Raw genomic sequence first — 6,452 nt, 5'->3', positions numbered from 1 at the left:
GACAGGGATTGGAACTGGTTCTGTGTTCAGATCCTGGCTCTATACCAACCAGCCATGTGACCTTGGGCAAAGTGACCACTTAAGGAAGCCGAGGCCCCAGTTGGTCCCTAACACTTGTGCATTAACGTTCTCCAGGGCTTTTTCCAGATTCTGCTCCCTCAGCCTGTGAACTAGTAAATACCACACCTGGCCAAAGTTCCCAGCAGGAATAAAGAAGAGGTGTGTGTTATCCAGCTGGGATAGTAAATACATTTTGTGTTAAGTCACTCTGGGTTTGTGTGTGTTTACATAGGTTCACCTTGTGAGCGCTGTAGCTTAATCACATTTTGTAGATATGGAGCCTACTCCATGTCTGACGACCCTTGAGAAAACCCAGAACTGGTCTGAGTCCTCTGTCCTCATGGGCCTGGGTCCCCGGAGCTTGCCAAGCTACGGACCAGTTCCTGAAGCACAGGGACAGTCATCTTTGAAGAGACTAGGTTTTCTCTCATCTCTGGAAACAGCCCAGTTTGCCATTTTATCATTTCGTTGCATGGGACTTTCTAATGGTATAGCTTTTTTGAATGCAAGTTTAAAATGTATGCTCATGTTTCACCAAATTGTTTGCAAGATTATATTTTCTCAGGATCTACCCAAACAGTTCTTCTGAGTATAAATGCACACAAGAAACTCCTCATGTTCTTTAACATGCATTTTGAGGGGTAACACTCATTAATCATGTGACGTAGTTAAGTGTCTACTGGAAGGTTTCTTTGGAGAAATCACTCCCCACAGGAAAAGCCTTTAAGAGCACCCTACGGGCACCACAAGACCCTGGAGGATACAGCCTACATAAATGTCTGCAGGCGCCCCAGGTCTCTCCCCCTGTTTGTTTCTGCATTCTGCAATTGCTGGGGGTCCGGAGCTGGCCTTCGTACGCTTTTGGCATAAGCTTCATCACTGCCTCTTCAGGAGAAGCGGAGAGACCCCCGGAGGACAGGGAGGTGCCCGAGACCCTGAAGCCATAGGCCAGGCTGGGGTGCAGAGCTCAACCCATCATGGAACCTGACACCCAGGTGCCACTGCCCAGATGAGCCTCCCGGAAGCCAACTAAGCTGCCCACTTTGTGATCTTCAGAGACAACCAGACTGCTCACAATATCATTTGGACTTCCTTTCAAAATAATGTTCACCTACTCTTTGATGATCTAGCCTGAAATAAAAGGGAAAACATTTGTCCTAACACATCCCTAAGTGTCCCTATCCAAACCAGGAGTCAGGAAATGTGGTGTTTGGTTCTAAGTTCAAGATAAAATAGCTGTGTAACCTTGAAGTCACTTCCCCCCTGTTGATCCTTGGTGAAATGTGTAACGTGGACCCTGTTCAACCGCCCTGCCAGGGCTATTGTGAAGGTGGCACAGGACATTATGTGAAAGCATCCAGAGCTGTGAAATGCCAGGTGACTTTTTTTTTTTTTTTTACAATTAAATATTCAAGAGTGACAGGATCACATCACAGCCAAATGGAATGGTTCAGCTATTGGAGAAAACTAGAAATATTTAGTCAGATTACACCATAGCTTAGACAGGCTTTGCCTGACTTATTAAATCATTTACGATCAGTTCTACAATTATTCTGCACCCGACACTTGAGGCAATCTCAGGAAATACCTCCCCTCGCTTTCCTTAGTAATAACCACATTAAAGTATACAAAAAACTTTAATCCTCATGCTTTATTCTATGGAGACAAGGTATAAATAGACTTTTTTTTTTAGTGTTTTATTTACTTATTTTGAGAGAGAGCAGGGGAGGGGCAGAGAGAGAGGGAGACAGAGAATCTCAAGCCCCCAGGGGGCTCAATCTCTCGAACCACAAGATCATGACCTGAGCCAAAATCAAGAGTTGGACACTTAACCGACTGAGCCACCCAGGTGCCCCTACAAAGAACAGACCCTTAAAAGCATAAGCAAAGAACAAAATCAGTGGCCTAAAAGTTTGGATGATTTCCAGAAGCACCAGGCCCTCTGAACCAATACCCTGGGCTCCTAAGTAGATGGTGGGAAGTGCAGGGACCTATGCTTGCGGGCGCCACTGACGAGCTGGGTGATCCCAAGCCACTCGTGGAACCTCTCTGGGCCTCTCTGTGAAACAAGTTAAATGGTGCTGCTCCCAGGGTCGGGAAAAGTGTATGAAATTGTGTGCACACGCGGTTGCATCAAACAGACGGACCAGAGCGCAGATCGACTTGCAGGAGCCAGAACAGAGAAGCCGAGGGCAAAGTCTTCTCGCTCAGCCGCTTTGACCTCTCTGTGCCGCAGCCCAACTCAGGCTTCCCTTCCTGCTGGCGGGTCCCCAGAGTGGAGTGCTGCTCAGTCACCTCATAAAGGCCTCCTGTAAAGGACACAGGAAGGCAAAAGCCTGGATGTCTGGGTAGTTCTGTACGGCGTCCGCCGAGGCTCACCTCGAACACTGAGTCACACGACTTCCCGGCGTTAGCCTGGACCTGGCCCCTCCGGTGTCGCTCGGTCATCACACATCAGCCGCCCCATGACTGATCCAAAACAAGCAGCAGAAGAGAGAAGGATGACAGTAAGTGAAAGCTGAGGACCCAGTGTAGGAAAGGAGGGGGGTTCTTGCAATGATCCCAACGGCAGCTTCAAATCCAGGTGCGACATGGAAGCAGCTGAGGGACAGGACCGTCATCATCATGCTGGGCTGGACAAGCGAAAGAGCCTGAGCCTGGAGTTGGGGGGGGGGGGGGGCGGCGGAGGGAATCAGACGGGGGGTGGGGGGTGGCGGGGAGGGGGGGGGGGGTAGGCGGGACATGATTCTGGCCTCGGGGAGTGCTATGACTCAGAACACGCAAGTTCATACAGAGGGAGCACCCCGGCTTCCTCGTGTGCCATGCTCCCCCGGGCTCTTGGAGGTCAGAGGTGCCTGTCCGCGACTATTCGTGTATCTCATCCTAACATCTACCTCCGGCTTTGCTTCATCTAGGGCAAGAGTGAAGAACATTCTCAGCAATTAGACTGTCGACATTCCGGAAAATGTCGACATTACTCCGAAGCGGCACGCTGCTACTGTGAAGGGCCCCTGAGGAACCTGCAGAGGGACTTCGATCACATCAGTGTAGAACTCCATCTCCTTGGGAAGAAGAGGCTCCAGGTTGGCAAGTGGTGTGGAGACAGAAAGGAACTGGCCTCAGTTTGCACTATCTGTAGTCATGTACAGAACATGACCAAGAGTGTTACCCTGGGCTTCCGGTAAAACAGAAGGTCTGTGTTTGCTCACTTCCCCACCAACACTGCTATTCGGGAGAATGGTTCCCTTGTTGAAACCTGAGATTTCTTGGGTAAAAAATATATCTGCGGGGTTTGGATGAGGCCCGGCATCGCTTGTTCAGTATCTCAGGCCCAGCAAGAGGAGTCAGTTCTTGAAATGACATTGAACTTGTATCGAATTCAACTGCTCTGATTCAGCAAGCCACAACAGTCAGAAATAAAGTATCAGAACATTTGGGGATGGTATCTATGTTTCCAAAAAAGAAACAGTTCAGCAGATGGCTGATAAGATTTAAGTTGTCCAGCTGCAGAAGCAGCAAGATGCTGGACCATTCCTCAGGCTTATTTGTGGTATTTTAAAGATGCAACAAAAGCTGTGTCTTGATCTGGAGAAAAAGCAAACATAGGTTTCCATAACCTTGGAGCCCCTGCCCTCCAGTGCCTGGCACCGAGGGGGTCCCACAGGAGAGGGCTGGCAACAGGGGCTGGCACAGGGCTCCACTGTCACCCATGAGCATCAGTGCGGGCTTCCCGGAGGAAGTGATGTTGAATCTGAGTTTGAGGAGGTGAGTGGAGGTTAGGTCAAGAATCAGGGTGGGGCATTCCAGGTGGAGAGGGTGCCATGAAGGAAAGTTCTGAGTGCTGGCTGGCTGGGCAGGGGCATGGTGTCACCCAGGAGAGGGACAGGAAGGTGATGTTAAAGACACTGGGACCAGGGGCACCTGGGTGGCTCTGTCAGTTGAGCGTCTGACTTCGGCTCAGGTCATGATCTCACAGTCTGTGACTTCCAGTCCCGCATCGGGCTCTGTGCTGACAGCTCAGAGCCTGGAGCCTGCTTTGGATTCTGTGTCTCCCTCTCTCTCTTCCCCTCCCCCGTTCTTGCTTGCTCTCTCTCTCTCTCTTTCTCTCAAAAATAAACATTTAAAAAATTAAAAAAATAAATAAGAAAGAAAGAAAAGAAAGACACTGGGGCCAGTTCAGAGGGCCTTGGGCACAAGGCAAAGCAGTGAGCACTTCGTGCTGGAAACACTCAGTACCTTTGTCACTGGGACATATTGGCATGTCTACCAGAGAGCTGCTTGTAATTTTGGGGTGAGGAAAGGGACCTCTCAGGCAGGTGGTAGGTATGCTATGATTCCATGAGGCAATTTCATCGTTCATCAGTCATGCCACAGGGTTATCTTCCATTTTGTAGGATGATCTGACACATATGTGCATAAAGTAATTGGGGACTTTGACAGCATCTCCTGTTCAACCTAATAGTCTCCCAGGAGGGGTAGGGGAGGCATAGGAATGACCTGGTCCAACCTCCTGCACAGGTGAGTGACCTGGCCTCTCTTCTGCAGGTCCCACCAGGCACTAGCCTTACGGTACACTGTCGGTTTGCCTGATGTGTTCCATGGTATCAGTTCAGTCCCCCATCAGCTTTGGCTCAGGGCCAATGCTGTGCACTCTCCTATCCACTGCTTGGGTCCGGATGGTCTGACTCAGCGCAGGCATGTCCTCTGTCCCCTTCCCATCCCTTGGGACGACCTCGCTTCTCAACCCCCCCGCCCCGCCCCCCAGCTGGCCAAGTGCCGCGCACATCTGGCACCTGGACCAGATTCATCAAAACCATCCCAGTAAGGGTCAGGGTGATGAAACGCTCCTTCATCCTTGTTTTGGGTTTCAGCCTCCAGTTGCTGCTGACCAGAAGTGTTTCCACGTTGTGAATTCTTTGGTTCTCCACATCTCAAGTGGAACATCAGCAGGGTGCCCCCAAGGCGGTTCTCTGCGCCCCTGGGCCTGGGGGCCTGTAGGGCTTGGCCGCGCGGCTCTGGGTGGATATGCGCCCCCTGCTGTCCGCGGTGGCGAACTGCGCGGTGCCCGTGCTCTCAGATGTTGGCGGCCTGCAAAAACCATTTCCCTTCGGAGTTGACCCTGAACTGTAGAGTGTGATTCGAGATGTCCGCCCCTGGAGGGCAGGGATGCTTAGCCGCTGTGCTCTCCCGTATCCACGACTGTGTGGACACAGGATTTAGGAATCATGAGAGAGTAAATGCCATCATTCTATGTAATATGACATAGCGTGTGTATAACCAAAAAAAAAGTCAGCATATTTTTGAGATACATTTGGTCATGGCCAAAGTAAAGATATGATGTAAAATTTAAGTCCAATAAGAAAACAAGATATAATTGAACTAGCTCATCCAGAGTTTAATCAAGATTTTGACAAGAGGTTGTTTTGTTTTTCAAGGCTACAATAATAACTTTAGAAAAGCCGTTTAATGATTTTTAGGTAGATTTAAGATGGAATTGAAGCTATGCTTCTGGACATTGACATGCACAGTCTTGTGATGGCAAAGAGTGTTGCCAATTAAGTATTTCAAGGACAGGGACCGTGACTTTTATTTTTTCGACATCTTCCCAGAATAGAAAAAAATCTTGATTCAACTCAATTCAACATGCTAATAATCATTTATTTAACATATCCCAACAACACTACTTACTAGCTGTGTAAGACCTTAGGCTTCTTATACTCTCCGTGCCTCAGTTTCATTATCTGTAAAATAGGTAATAATATTACCTGCTCACAGAGTGGGGAGTAAATGAGATATATCCATTCCTGGCCAGACTGAGGGCTCATGTGAAATGTTTGTTATTATTTTTACACTTACTACAGTTAGGTTCTGAGCTGAGTGCTGGGGTTACTCATAATAAGACATGATTCCTATCCTCGAGAAGTTTACAATTTAAAGTACAGATGGACACAAACAGGCATATAAGATTATAAATGATCGATGTTGTAAAAAGCATAACAAGGTGCTGGGGGACAACAGAGAGGAGAAGTAGATTATGTCGGAGGGGAAGGACATCAAAAGGTTTTACAGGATGGGTTACATCTGAGATAGATCTTGAAGGATGAGTTAGGATTTAGATGGACGTAGAGAAACAGCTTCCGTGGGGGGGGCGGTCAGGGAATCACAGGAACAACAATGCTGAGTCATCATGACAGTGTGTAGTAAATTCAGCATCAGCCAATGGCCAGTATGACCCAAGGGTGGGATATAGGAGTGGGGGCAGCAGACAGGGAGGCTAAAGAAATGATCATAATCAGTAGCAAGCATCTGGTAAAGACTTACCCAATGCCAGGCACCCCAGACTGGAAGAAAATCACAGGCCGTATGAGCCATGCTGCAGACTGTGTGATTTG

The 6,452-nt window shown here is 48.7% G+C and overlaps 1 pseudogene; it reads left to right on the top strand.

Moving 5' to 3' along the window:
• Positions 1-2,802: 2,802 nt before the first annotated feature.
• On the top strand, positions 2,803-5,184 carry LOC109257643 (60S ribosomal protein L9-like; annotated as a pseudogene).
• Positions 5,185-6,452: the final 1,268 nt, after the last annotated feature.

This window comes from Panthera pardus, unplaced genomic scaffold, assembly GCF_024362965.1.
Source record: "Panthera pardus isolate Hobbes unplaced genomic scaffold, ASM2436296v1 HiC_scaffold_15, whole genome shotgun sequence".
Classification (NCBI taxonomy): domain Eukaryota; kingdom Metazoa; phylum Chordata; class Mammalia; order Carnivora; family Felidae; genus Panthera; species Panthera pardus.
This window is presented reverse-complemented; position numbering and strand designations above follow the sequence as displayed.